The following is a 14,485-nucleotide window of genomic DNA, read 5'->3' as shown; positions in this document are numbered from 1 at the left end:
TCCCTCATCCTCATGAAAAATGAGGCATTGCTCCGCTCACTCTATCCCCGTCTTGCAACAACTCTTCCCCATTCACTATGGTAACATGTTGACAATATTCCACAAGTAACCCTTGAAAAAAATCTGAACTGGTTTCCTTATTGGGATAATTACAGGCTTTGAGTTTTGGAAATCTTGAAGTATTTAAAAATGTTCTGGCAATAACATAAGTAATAATGTGTTTGGTGCCGTAGAAAATAAACATGTTTCTTTTCTCTTTTTTTCTTTTAATTGGAGGGCACATTTCCTGCTCCTGTTTTGCAGTTGATAAGACTCCAAAGTGTTGCATAGTGCTTTTTTACAACTGCTACATAAAAAGCATTGTGGGTGTGACATATTTCACATCAAAATGATATCTCATCATGCTGAAGTCGCATTGGCTTGCTGAGGTGTAAGGTAAAATTTTAAGCAATGCGCTGCAAGAGAAAAGGTCAGGTGCCTCAGTGCCCCCCACCCACGGAGAGCAATTTGGACACCCACAGCTGTCTGACAGAGCCAGGATGATGTCATCCAACCAGGAAAACCCCCAAAACCACAGTGACATCAAGATCCTTTCAACAAGGGCAGCAGTGTGGTGTCATAGTTCCATATGCACTTGGATTCTTATCCCATGGGGGGAAACCTTACCTTGGTGAGCATTTACAGTCAATTATTTCTGATTTACTTTGGATGAAAGACTCTGCGGTTCATCCCACCAAATTATAATCCGCTTTATTGGTGTAGGAAAAACTGTATCATTTCAGTCGAGTATTTAAAATTTAAAACGTTGACCTGGTACTTAAATAATAGCCACACAAAAAAAAAATCTTCAAAAATTGAGGGGAAAAAAACTGTCAACGTGCTATGCATGCAACCGCAGTTTGTATCCTGCTTGGTAGACCCTAAACTCAACCCTTTCGATTTGTACGAGCGAACTGACAACTGTTATCTAAAAGGTTTTAGTTTTCATGTTCTTTGAAATGACAACATTTTCAACATTGAAATTACGATGCAACACAAGGCAGACACAAGAAAATGACCAATAAAGTGAAGGATCCTCTTTTGAAGAAAAATATCAGTCCATTAACAAATCTCACAAAAGAATTTGTAGATGGAATGAGAACATGATAATTTACAGTTGCATGTTGTGAAAGTATTATTGTTATAACAATGTTTTGGAAAACAAAAATTTTTTTACACAGTCAAATGATCTTTCCTCGTCTTCCATTGTATCCGCCGGACAATATGTCACTTTGTGTAATGTGCTGTTATACAAATGCTAAAGCAGATCTGTTCATGATCAAGTCACAGTGTGGCCATAAGCAGATCATTTAATATGATAATTCGTTTCGTATGAAATTTGTTTAACCTTGGAGTGTCTGCATGGCACTTGTGTTTGCTTCCTGATCATCACCACTCAAGGTTACAGGCTGGCCTTAAACACATGTTCTAAGTGTATTACCAAGTGTGATTTATATTTATTTAATCTTATTGCCATAACTTGAAGTTTCACATAAAAGGAGGACATGTGTATAATCTCTCTTGTATTTAGGTGAAAGAGTCGAATGAGATAAGTAGCGGCTCTGACATTTGTTTACAATGGAATTTTCCAAATGGAGATGATGTAGCTTTTGACGCTAGTTAGCACGGTTTTGCTAGTCAGTATGTGTGATTTTTTTGCCAGGCATGATATTAAGCCCTCAAAAAGCAGCAAATGTCCAGATTTTAATGAATAAATCAGTCAATAAGTGAGTTAAGGGAAGTTCTGACTGCTCACCACTGTATTTGAATTTAGATTAAAACCAAACCACCAAACAGCTCCAGATAGTAGCTGGTCAGCATGTCTGGCTCTCAATAGTTTTTGTCTGTTTTGTATTTGGAGTACAAAGGATGTGGCTGACTAGAACAACTGGAAATGTCTGGCGCGTGTGCGGTTATGGAATATTGAAGGAATGGGGAAATGGATGAAATGATTCATTCTGATTGTATATTGTTGAATAGATGTCCCCTCAGAGATTTCAAAGGGTCACTCTTACAAATGTGTATTCCACAAATAAGATCACACATGATCCGAGCCCTTCACTGTCTGTCTATGGTGCTGCTGTCTTTTCTGAAGCATTTTAGTTATTTATATTCAACTGTCCCCACTGCCTGACTTTGCTAACAGCAGGTAAGAAAAATTGCTGAGTTGTCCAACTTTGGCAGCAGTAGTTAAAGGGCATGAGAAACATTGTCCCCAGAAGCCTAAGGGGGAGAAAAAAAAGACGCACACATGCTTCCCATTATAAGTGTGCGGTTGAGGCTAGGATTCGCTAAAGCACTAAATCAAAACATTGCTTTCAGCCAGTTCTAAAAGGTGTGTGCCCAACAAAAAAGGTGTGTAAAATTAATTATTTCGTGACACATGCTGGACAGATGGTGTTTTTTCTTACCGGTCCTGTAGCTGCAATTTTTATTTTTATTTTTATTTTTTTACTTTGGCCATAGGCATGCAGTCTGGGGTATGAGAGAGGTGATGCTTCCTGAACAGAATTGCTCTGCGATGGGGGAGTTTTATGTTTTTCTAATGTTACACTGAAGGCTAAACCCAAATGGCTTCAGGGTTCCAGCGGCAGAGAGGCCAGAATCTCATCCCCCAGAACATCCCCAGCCAGTCAGCCTAAAAGCTGACCGTAATGTTCCACCGCGCCCTGGAAGGGGGAGAGCTGAAGGTCACAATAGCCTCCGCTCCATTTTTGGATCCCAAAGGGAACTGAAGATTGCAAGCCCACAGCTCAATCGGAGAATGAACCCCTGACAGGAGCAGCTTGGAGTACCCAGGCCACCAAGAGACCAAACCTCTGGGGTCTTGCACCACAGTCCAACTTGTCAAAGAAAGACAAGTCACTGTACACAAGAGCCAGCACACAAATTAACCCTTTCATGGACAAATAATGATAACCTACATCAGGATTTTTTTTCCCAAAATGTATTACATTTTGCGGCTTGACTCAATGCGGTGGCCGTTATCATTCAGTCCTATAAGGCTGATCTGACATTGTGTGCATTCAAACAGGCATCCATCAGGCCTGAAACACTACCATACATGAGGCAAGACTGGCACAGTGCAGAATAAATTCATTCTTTCCTGCACCTGTCATCCATTCAAGTTTTAGCCTCACAATGGGATGATATCACTGAACAGATCTAAATCCACTGAAGTTAGATGATAAACCGATGTATTACCTCTTGCCTTGTGAATTTTTACACAACACAGACGGAATGTGGGTGCATGACCCAGAAATCTCCTGTCTCAAGTCAGCGCCAAGTCCAACACATGGACACGAGAAGAAACGCAAACGACAACACACTCCTCAAACATCTGCAGCCACTGTGGAGTCGCTGAACAATTACACTAGTCAACAATTATTTACTTTTTTTTTTTAATTGATCAATTTTGCAAGTAAACTTTTGTAGATGAATTCTTTGTGCTGATTCAAAATCTGCCCAAGTTCTTTTACTGATCACATCTTGGTTTTTCACATTTCGTCCTTACTTGCAAGTTGGAATCAAACTCCCCAGAAGGAAGAAAAAAAAAGGTTTTGCCTCATAACTTGGTTTCCAGTTTCATATTGTTTAAAACAGATTCATTAGCCAAGAATTCAAATTCTGTCTCATGTTTACATATTTATAGGACTTTAAAAGATCCATGTAGGTGAAGGAGAGTGGCCCGGTAGTCGAGTGGTTAGCACGTCGACTTCACAGTGCAGAAGTACCGGGTTCAATTCCAGCTGCGGCCGTCCTGTGTGGAGTTTGCATGTTCTCCCCGTGCTTGCGTGGGTTTTCCCCGGGTCCTCCGGTTTCCTCCCACATTTCAAAAACATGCATGGCAGGCTGAGTGAACACTCCAAATTGTTCCTCGGTGTGAGTGTGAGCGTGGATGGTTGTTCGTCTATGTGTGCCCTGCAATTTCTTGGCAACCAGTTCAGAGTGTCCCCCGCCTACTGCCCGAAGACAGCTGGGATAGGCTCCAGCACCCACCGCGACCCTAGTGAGGATCAAGCGGTTCGGAAAATGAATGGATCAATGTAGGTGAAGACAGCTCGAATGACGAGCTGCGAATGTATTCCAATTTAGTTCCATGATTTTTCTTTGCACTCAGCTTGAAATGCGGTTCTTATTAAATCCCGTGAATGTGTGAAACTGTAGGAGCCCTCCGCTGGACACAGACCGGCCAATAAGTTGCGTGTGTTCTGGTGAGTCACCCAGTTGACACCATTCAGTCTATTGAGCATCATTTGTCAGCTGCTTGACAAATATCCTTCCTCTAATCTGGAAGAAAAGGTTTTACCAACTGAGTATTGGGTTGTACAAACCTCTGGGGTTTTCTTACTTGGCCATGTGGGCCAACAGGAATTCAACATGAGGGTGTCATCGTAATTGTTTTGTATCCGTATTGATGTGTCTGTTTTGTTGCCATGGAATGTTGAAATTGGCCCAAAGACTTGGCAACAGCACTCAACCTTTGAATGGCCATCAGCTCATTTGGTGCATCAGACAGTTGTCAAAGTGTCAAAATAAAGGCAAAGTTGACGCAAAGTTGACGCACAGAGAGATGCTACAGCTTGTGTTGCCAGCCCATTCTGGATGAACATTCTGGAATTCAATGCCTGAATGGAATGTTTGTTTGTGGCGCTACTGAAAATGAATTCCCTACTTTCGGGAAGATTGTTAACATCTTCATGATGATAAGGCATTTCTTATGACCACAAAATGTTATTATGGGTTTTAATGGTTACCTGCATGCATTCAGAATCGAGAAGGATTTGTTCATTCTTATTGGCCTTGATTTGATCATTTTTAATTTTATTTGACCTTTATTTTCATATTGGCATGAATACTCCATCCATCTATCGATATACAACACCGCCAATACTGAAGGGTCGCGGAGGGGTAACTTGGAGTTGGGCGGTTTCCAGACAGACTGCACACTGAATTGTTTACCAGTCAGTCGCAGGGTATGTGCATAAGCCTTCATTAGTTGGAATCTAAACACTCAACTATGTCATTAATACCGGACTGTCAACACGACATTTTGTTGCTGCAACACCCGATTGGAACATTTAACACCATTGTAATTGTTACTCTAAGACCGGGTAGTTTGGATGCATACAGGCACTTTACCAGTGGTCCTTTTAACCCCCTATGGTGTTGAATTGACACCAGCAAGAAAAAGCATCTGACACAGTGCAGAGATTTGGGGTCTCAACTGAATGGAATTTGAATGTTCTCCCCATGCCTGCGTGGAACGAACTTTTAACGCTGACTGATTTGCAGTGTATCGGTCACAGTTCATCTCATCCTGAGATGTTTTGATAATATTCAACGATTGACAGTTGGGGTAGATCAGGTGAAGGGCGATCCCACACTATAAGCCTTTTGAACCGTGCTGTCCCCCTCATGCATGATGTCATTAAACCACAGCAACTTGACTATTTTATTTGTGCTAGATTATCGGGTTGTACGGCAGAACAAACATGGGGCATGATGATGGCAATCATTATTTCACATATATGTTGCTTAAGCATAACAGCGGACTTTGTTATTATTTAATTATTTCTCTGAGTCGTCTTAACACTTCAAGCGATATAGAAAATGGATGGATACTTTTGTTTTTGTGGATTCTTTTGTTTTTATTATCTTGTGGTGCATCCACAGGACGATGCACACTTTACAAACCACTGTTGCATACTATCTTATAAATACATCTGTCTTTTACTCTCTTTGTATCCAGTCCACCGTTTAATTTAACCCTTAGCCCCCTGCTTCTTCATCATGGGCATTTTTGTGGTTCTCCAATAATTCACATAGGCGACATCAACACTCTTATCATACTGATGATACACTTTTATCACATGACAGTTTGACAGGAATAGCTTACATATGGCTTTGTGAAAAATGTCCCTTTGAATTTGAAAAGTTGAGAATATTAAACATTGAAAAAAAAGCTGCGGATGTCTTTTGGACTTTAGGGACGAGGCAAGCTCGGCCATGTGGTTGACATACTGCTTTGCTTAACCGAGTGAATCTAGTTTAAACCCCGGTGTCACTTTGAAGATGCAAGAACCAAATTAACTGCAGAGACATAAAGAAGCAACAACGTGTTGCGTATAAATTATCCTTAGTCTTAGCATATCCACAAATAGCAGTAAAATATTGCTTTGTATTTCCTTACAAACACAACATGCCTGCACCAAGTTTTTTTCCCTTCCTTTTTTTTGTAGAAGCATATTGAATGTTCAACGGAGAACGCCTGGTTCTGATAAAAGCGTGACTTTGCGGGCTGAACAGTGAAGGAGTTGTCAGCACAAAGAGTTTCATGTGCTGATAACATGCCCTCTCTTTCCAACAAGCCAAGGGGGTCCGATGGAGACACGAATCGGTTATCCTCCACAAGCTTGGAGCTCCAAGGCCTGCAAGCTGACAACAAATATTATACTCCGTCTCCACCAACTTAGTTATTTTATATCATGTCTGGTACAGTATGTTAACTGTTGTATGTATGTATGTTAAGCATGGAGCTGCCATGTCCCCGACCTGCCTCCTAATTTGGTCACAGACTGTAAAAGTGTGTGCGTCTCCATTTTTCTCCATTTTAGTAGGGCATGTTTGTGAATTTGGTAGACCATGCGGTGTGTCACTAGGCGTTACAGTGACTGAAGGTGTTTTCCGTTACACGCCACCCGGTGCATCTGTAAATTTTGTTCCAAAAAGTAGACTACATTTTAGATTCCATAAAAGCAGGTCGAACCCGTGGCACAAGTGGGGTCACGCAATTCTGGTGTATGTGATATTGGTGCAGGCAGACAAATTTGCCACTGCGCGTGTGTCTTATGTCAGTGGATTTAATTGACAATATGACCCCAGCGTGGAACATTCCCTGGGAAATTTATATGATTTTTGCAATCCCAATTCCATTATTGCTTCTGCTTACTAATTAAATTCTTTGTTGATTCTCTTGTCGATACTTTTGGAGGAAAAGGAGTCTAAACAAGTAGATTAGCATCCACTTTGTTTTATGCCCTAATTGTATCTGTCAGCAAGCTACAATTACCAACGGTTATATGACCTTACTAACCCAACAGTGTGGTCTTGCTCTAACAACAACATATCTTCTGTTTGAAAGCTTAAAGAACATTGTCTGAAAATTAGAAAAGGAGGAGATAACAAAATGAACCTGGAGGGTTTGAAGCTAGGCGGCCCGGTAGTCCAGTGGTTAGCGCGTCGGCTTCACAGTGCAGAGGTACCGGGTTCGATTCCAGCTCCGGCCTCCCTGTGTGGAGTTTGCATATTCTCCCCAGGCCTGCGTGGGTTTTCTCCGGGTGCTCCGGTTTCCTCCCACGTTCCAAAAACATGCGTGGCAGGCTGATTGAACACTCCAAATTGTCCCTAGGTGTGAGTGTGAGCGTGAATGGTTGTTCGTCTCTGTGTGCCCTGTGATTGGCTGGCAACCGATTCAGGGTGTCCCCCGCCTACTGCCCGGAGACAGCTGGGATAGGCTCCAGCACCCCCCGCGACCCTAGTGAGGATCAAGCGGTTCGGAAAATGGATGGATGGATGGAGGGTTTGAAGCTTTTACTACCGTACATCATCAATAAGAGCAAGCCTTTTCAACAATTTAATTTAATTTTGTCCAAATAAACCCCACATGAATAACCAATAGAATACATTTTTCAATAAAATACTACATTTACAAAATATGAGTCTTTGGCTTGATGCCAATGAAAAATAGTTACAATTCGAGTGGTCATCTGCTTATCACTGCCATAAAGCATTCCTGTGATTATTTTTTCCATGCCAAGTCTGTGGTTTCCCCAGCCACAAGAAAAGCAGAATGGGGTTTCAGAAGTGATGTCATTCTGTTCCCATGGAACTGTAAACTCACGTTAAAGCATGCCCGCGGTCTACTTGGAATCTGCTCAAGCCATGAAATTGTTCCCTGCAACCAAAAGCAGCTAAAGAGAATTAAGTTACAGAATTTTCAGGGAAAGTGCTCTGTGAAACATCACTTAACTTATGCTTATACTTTTTTCCCGCCAAATTCTGAGGACATGTTATAATATATCTTATAATATAATGAATATTATTCATAGCCTGGTCAATCTTTGAAATTTGAGTTAGAAACGTCGATTAAAACACATATTTTCCACTTTATATGTTTTTTTTATATGATACAGATTAAGTCACGGATGGTCAGAGGTACCAGGTTCAATTCCGCACGCCTTGTGTGGAGTTTCATGTTCTTCCCGTGCCTGCGTGGGTTTTCTCCCGGTACTCCGGTTTCCTCCCACATTCCAAAAACATGTGTGAGATTGACGGAACACTCTGAATTGTCCCTAGGTGTGAGTGTGAGTGCGTATGGTTGTTCGTCTCTGTGTGCCCTGCAATTGGCTGGCAACGAGTTCAAGGTGTCCCCAGCCTACTGCCCGAAGACAGCTGGGATATGCTCCAGCACCCCCGCGACCCTTGTGAGGATAAGCGGATCGGAAAATGAATGAAGTCGCTGATGGTATAGTGGTACCTGATGTGTGTGCAGGCAGGGTGGGATCCTTTCTCACGGCGTGGATGAGGGTGTAAATGGTTCGTCTCTATATGCACACTGCGACTGACTGGCGACCAATTCAGGATGTAGCCCGCCATCCGCCTGAAGTCAGCTGGGATACTGGTAGCAATGATATAATACACTACAATAAAATATCCATCCATTCATCCATTTTTTTGATCCGCTTATCCTCACAATTGGCGTGCTGCATGCTGGAGCCTATCCCAGCTGTCTTTGGGCAGTAGGCGGGGGACACCCTGAATTGGTTGCCAGCCAATCGCAGGGCACACACAGACGAACAACCATCCGTGGTCACAATTACACCTAAGGGACAATTTAGAGTGTTCCATTAACATTCACTCATCCTGCCATGCATGTTTTTGGAGTGTGGAAGGAAACCGGAGAAAAACCACGCAAGCACAGGAAGAATATGCAAACTCCACACAGGAAGGATTTTCTAGTCCTGATTTTCCTCAAGTGGTCTTATTAGCTTTAGTTTTTAAATATCTTTCGATGATGACATGGTGTATAAAAAAAATCATGTAAAAAGAGAGAGAATCAAAATCAGAATCTTCATTATTGGCCAAGTATGTAGAACACACAAGGAATGTTCTCCTGTAGTAGAGGCTACACTAGTATTGCAATAACACGTAAGTACAATACCGGTAAGCAAAGACATGACATATACGTCTCGAAAGACTTTCCATCATGTAGGGGTACCATTGTGCAGTAGTACCACCAAACGACAGCTGTGCGACAAAGTGCCGAGTCATGAAGCAGCAATAAAATGATCAGTGGTGCATAACATGACTATGACTATAACGGTTGTGCAGTTGGTACACATAATCATTGTACCATTTTTAAAGTGACCAGTAGCAGTAATTGTAGTGCAACTTTAGGTGTGCAATTATATACTGTTGCTGTGCAATATTACGACAACTGTTCAAGTATGTGGAGAACTGGAGCTACAATAATCAGTGCGTTAATACTGTGAATATTTTCTAGATGCAGTGTATACTAGTTAGAGGTGTAACCAACATGAAAACCAGAAAGCTGTTTATGGTTGGAAAATCGAGCATTTGTCAAGCTGAGAGAAGACAGAAAATCAATCAGAGCCATCTTACCAATGTTGATGATACCCAGTACAATCTATGATGCCCTGGCGTAAAAAAACTAAAGTACAGTATGGCTGTGCAAAGTAACAGATGTCCAAAGGGTACACCATGGAATTCAACAAAGCTTGAAACAGAAACATTGGGCGAGCTGGAATAAAGAAAAACTAAAACAACTTCAACTGTCAGTGACATGGGCTTGGTTCGCAGTTTTCTTCCATTCTCACTAATCTTTTTTGACATTAGTGTTGGTGGCAATTAAATGAACTCATATGTCGTCAGAAAACTTGCCTCTGCCAACTGAAAGATGCAAGCAAACCGAAAATGCATGACACAAACAACAAACAACAAGAAAAAAATTCAACAGTGGTATGAAATGGAATGTGTTAGGTTGACCTTGTCAATCTCCAAGCATGCTTTTCACAGACTTAAAACAAGGGTGAGGGAGTGAAATGAAAGGGCAGAAAAGCCTCACAAAAGAAGAATGCAAAAGTTTGATCTTGTCAAGGGGTCACAGACTTTGTGCCATGAATGCAAACAAAGGCTTTGCTACTCCCAAGTCCATCATGCCATCGGCAAGAAAAAAAAACTCTTGGGTTGTCATTCCTACTAGCAGAGATTAAAATGACTTCAACTTTATATTTTTTCAAAAGGGGTGTCCTTTTTCGTCAAACCAAAGCTTTGTGGATAAAACATTGTTCTACAGTTTTAATGAGATGCACTTGACAGGCATATGGCAGCTATAGAAGTGGCTGCATTGTCTCCCTGTAAGTCGTAGGATCAATTCTTCTTATGGATTTAGAAAAAAAAGTTCTTTTTATGGATTTAGAAAACTCAAAATGGTGTGGGTCCTTATTTATGGGATTTGTTGTGACCAGAGAGACTCTCGGGGACACTGAGGTCCTCTGGCAGCGGCGTTTGAACAATAATGCTGGTTAGAAGCTCAATCTACGGTGGGGCAGCTTTCCAATTTGACGGCCCACCTTAGTGGAATGGCAGGGCGACAGAGATCGGCGATATTTTTAAAAGCAGACTCAAGATTCACTTTCTGAGTTGAGCGTTTCGATGATTTTATCAATTTGTTTGATTGATTGATTTTTACTCACACCTGTTTGAATTTCCCCTCTAATCTTGTTTCAACTCCAGCGTTCCTTTGTGGGAGCCGTCCACAATGGAAGCTGCGTTTAGGTCCGGCTGGATGGGGGAGGTATCGGCTCGGTGGATGGGGGAATTCTCCGCCTGCCTGGGTTGGGATCGCCCCTGCGGGGGGCTCCCAGCAGGCTGGAATCAGGGCTTGGCTCCTGGTGGGGACGTGCCACACCCCAAAAATGCTGTATCATTACTCTGGTCCCCCGTGCTTAACCATATGCCTCAGCCAAGTTCTTAGCCGTGTTTTTTTTTTGTGTGTGTGTGATGATGGGGAGCGAATTTGGCCCGCTGTTGTTTCCCTTTTATACCGTACTAGCTGGTTCGCTGCCCTCCTGGCGGCTCATCAGCTAGTTCCTGCGGAAGGCTGGTAAGGTGGTGGTTCGCCGCCCTCCAGGCGGCTCATCAGCTAGTTCCTGCGGAAGGCTGGTAAGGTGGGCCTTCGGCCCACAAAAGTGTTGTTGCTTGGTTCAACTTTTTGTTCATCTTCATTGCTTATCGCAAAAATAAAGAGATGTTTGGCTCTACTAAATAACTAACAATTTTATTGCAATGCTTGTGGGTAGACAACATTTTTTCGCTTAGATGCCCGCGCGATCGTAGTGAGCCACTGCCTGAGCGGCGCAGTGGTGGCGCGCAGCGGCGCGGTGAAGTAGGTACGTTTTGAAAAGGGACAGACGGAAGGACAGACCGCGTGCGGGACGACACGCAATAGATATATAGATTGGCCCGAATATAAGACGGCCCTGATTATAAGACGACCCCCTCTTTTTCAAGATTCAAGTTTGAAAAAAGACTTTTTGAACACCAAATTAATTTTTATGCTGAAAATACAGTAATTACAGTACATCTGAAACCAATGATTATAACAATATATTTGAGAGAATAAGCATGTTATTTTGCCTCATTCAAACATTCGAAAATGAATGGCTTCTGGTTTTTGAAATGTGAATTACATCATAACTTCTCCTCAGCTGCCGGTTAACCTGACCGATCTTCGACCCATTTTTCTCCAGATTGTCACTACATTTCTCCATTTTCTGTTATCTCTTCTATTATTTTCTTCTCTTTTCCTTCTTACCGCTATTTTCTATTTTTCTTCTTCGTGCTGCCGCCATTTTTATTTTTATTCTTCGTGGCAGGGGTTTACTTTGGCCTGGGTAGTCAAGTTCAGCATTCGCTTCAATGATATCTGGCGCCATCTAGCGTCGTGAATAGGGATAATGTCTAGACTGGTTCAGTCTTATTTCAATGCAAAAAAACACCGTCTTATATTCGGGCCAATACGGTATGTTGCCATTTGGCTCAACTTTTAAGAGAGAGCTCATTTCCTTTTTTTTTTGTTTTGCTGATATGCAGAAATACATGCCGCTCACACCCAAAGGTTGCACCTTTTGCCCTCTAACCTGTTGAAAAAAATTAATTCCTACATTTTTTGCAGCACGTCTGGATTTACTGAATTGCAATTCCTTGTATTGTGTCCTTGATGTATTATCCATTTGTCGCCGACACCTAGTTCAGAATGCGGTTGCTGCCTGACTGCCGCGCTTGTTTTACCTCATTGCCTGCCTATATACGGTATATATTTTTTGATGTATTGGTGAATGTTCCAGTACTCATCTGACAACGTGACATTTCATTAGAAATAATCTAAATTGTCTATCAAATCCAAATGTTAAATTCATACAATTAAGAGCCAAAATGTTTCTAAAACTTGTATCATGTTTATGACATCGGTGGCTCCTCAATCTGATGAATTTCTACATATGGGTGGGTACCGAAATTGGTGCAATGTCTTTGTTTTTGGGTATGAATCGATCTGTATCGGTACTACCAAACACTGATTCACTTGAAATGACACAGTACCGTGTTTCAGGTCCGAAGTGCATCTTTCAGTATTGGATCTGAGTGGGAGTAGAAGAGTTCGCGATTCTTCACGATGCACTTGAATACAGCAGCGCATGCACACTAGCGTAAACACTTGGACAGGCTTTCACACCATAGACTTGTATAAGACTTTGCTGCATTCAACTTTTTTTTTTTTTAACCCAGGATCGGGACAAGTGTACTGCAATGCCACTTTGCACTGGGGGTGCCCAAATTCCGAAGTCGGGCGGAAAAAAAAACATCACCAACTGGCTTCAACAATGGCGAGCCCTGTAGAGACACAGCATGTGATAAGGCAAAACATAATTTTCAAGGTTTTAAACATGTATTTATCTATTGTTATTTATTATGACATTAATCTTTTAATCAAAATAACTTTACGTAACACATGATTTTTACTGGAATGACGAATGTCATTAGATGACTTTGTGTGTCTTGGTCTGTTTTTGAGTTTTGGTTTTCCGCTCCAGCTGGAGTCCCTTCAGCGATGCAGCTTTTTTGCATCAACCTCTTGGACACTTAAGGACTGCCCTACGCTCATGTCGCTGTCAGATTATTCACCTTGCTCTCGTGCTTCGTAAAAGTGCAATTCTCTAAGTGCTCTCGTTCTTGTTCTGTGTTCTTCGCATAGTCTCAATTATTTGTATTTTTCTGATTCAATTTCTTATTTATAGACTAGTCTGTTTTGTGTTTCATTTGGTGTTGGATTTACTTGTCCTTTTGAGAAGCAAGTTACATTGTTTGTTTTTGACTTGCCTTGTCCATACGCTTTTTGTCATCCACGGTTGTCCTGGTCCTGTTGGCTAGCGACCTTATTTGTATTTTGTTGGTCTTGCATACTTTATGGTAAATAAACTTTTTTGTGAAAAGAGATCTTCATTCTTGTCTACGTTTTTGGGATCCACCCCTTTTCGGATGATTCCGTAACGTGACACCCTGGGAATGCTGTATGACGCGGCTTTGCAAGAGGGAACTCTAGGCGTTCCTGCTTAAATTTCTGCTCCCGTGACCCGACTCCAAATAGGTGGGAGAAAATGGAAAGCTGGATGAAAGATTTTTTATTTCCCTATTATAACAACATGTGCCAACAGTAATAGCTTATTCAGACAGTAAAAATGTACTTTGTTATTTCGCCATCCTCCTCCTGCTTGACCTCAGTGCAGCCTTTGACACCATCTCTCACCCCATCCTCCTCGACAGACTCTCCTCCATTGGCATCACCAGCATCCCCCTCTCCTGGTTCCGCTCCTATCTTTCTGACCGCACCCAGTTTATCCAGCTCAAACGTTTTAGATCTCACCCCTTTCCCCTCACTTCAGGTGTTCCTCAGGGTTCTGTCCTTGGCCTATTGCTATTTCTAATATATCTTCTTCCCCTTGGTAATATCTTCAGGAAACATCACATTCATTTTCATTGCTACGCGGATGACACCCAGCTCTACATCTCTACCAAACCTAATACCATACTTCCACCATCCTCCCTAACCAACTGCCTGCAGGAATTAAAATCTTGGTTCACCTCAAATTTCCTCAAACTGAATAGCAATAAAACTGAATTCCTCCTTATTGGCACTAAATCCAATCTAAACAAAATAAACAATTTCTCCATTCCCTTCGAAAGCTCTTCCATCTCCCCCTCCCCTCAGGTCAAGAGTCTGGGTGTCATCCTTGATAGCACCCTCTCCTTCACCTCACATATCAACCACATCACTCGTTCTGCATATTATCATCTTCGAAACATC

General features: G+C 41.9%; 1 long non-coding RNA gene across 1 annotated transcript; it reads left to right on the top strand.

The window, feature by feature from the left end:
• Nucleotides 1–308: 308 nt before the first annotated feature.
• LOC127602340 (uncharacterized) lies at nt 309–13,806 on the top strand. Its single transcript, XR_007962764.1, has 3 exons — nt 309–670; nt 12,910–13,058; nt 13,215–13,806. It is a non-coding gene; the product is annotated as an uncharacterized LOC127602340 (long non-coding RNA).
• Nucleotides 13,807–14,485: the final 679 nt, after the last annotated feature.

Source organism: Hippocampus zosterae, chromosome 6 (genome assembly GCF_025434085.1).
Source record: "Hippocampus zosterae strain Florida chromosome 6, ASM2543408v3, whole genome shotgun sequence".
Classification (NCBI taxonomy): Eukaryota; Metazoa; Chordata; class Actinopteri; order Syngnathiformes; family Syngnathidae; genus Hippocampus; species Hippocampus zosterae.
The sequence above is the reverse complement of the archived record's forward strand: the minus strand, read 5'-3'. Positions and strand labels throughout refer to the sequence as shown.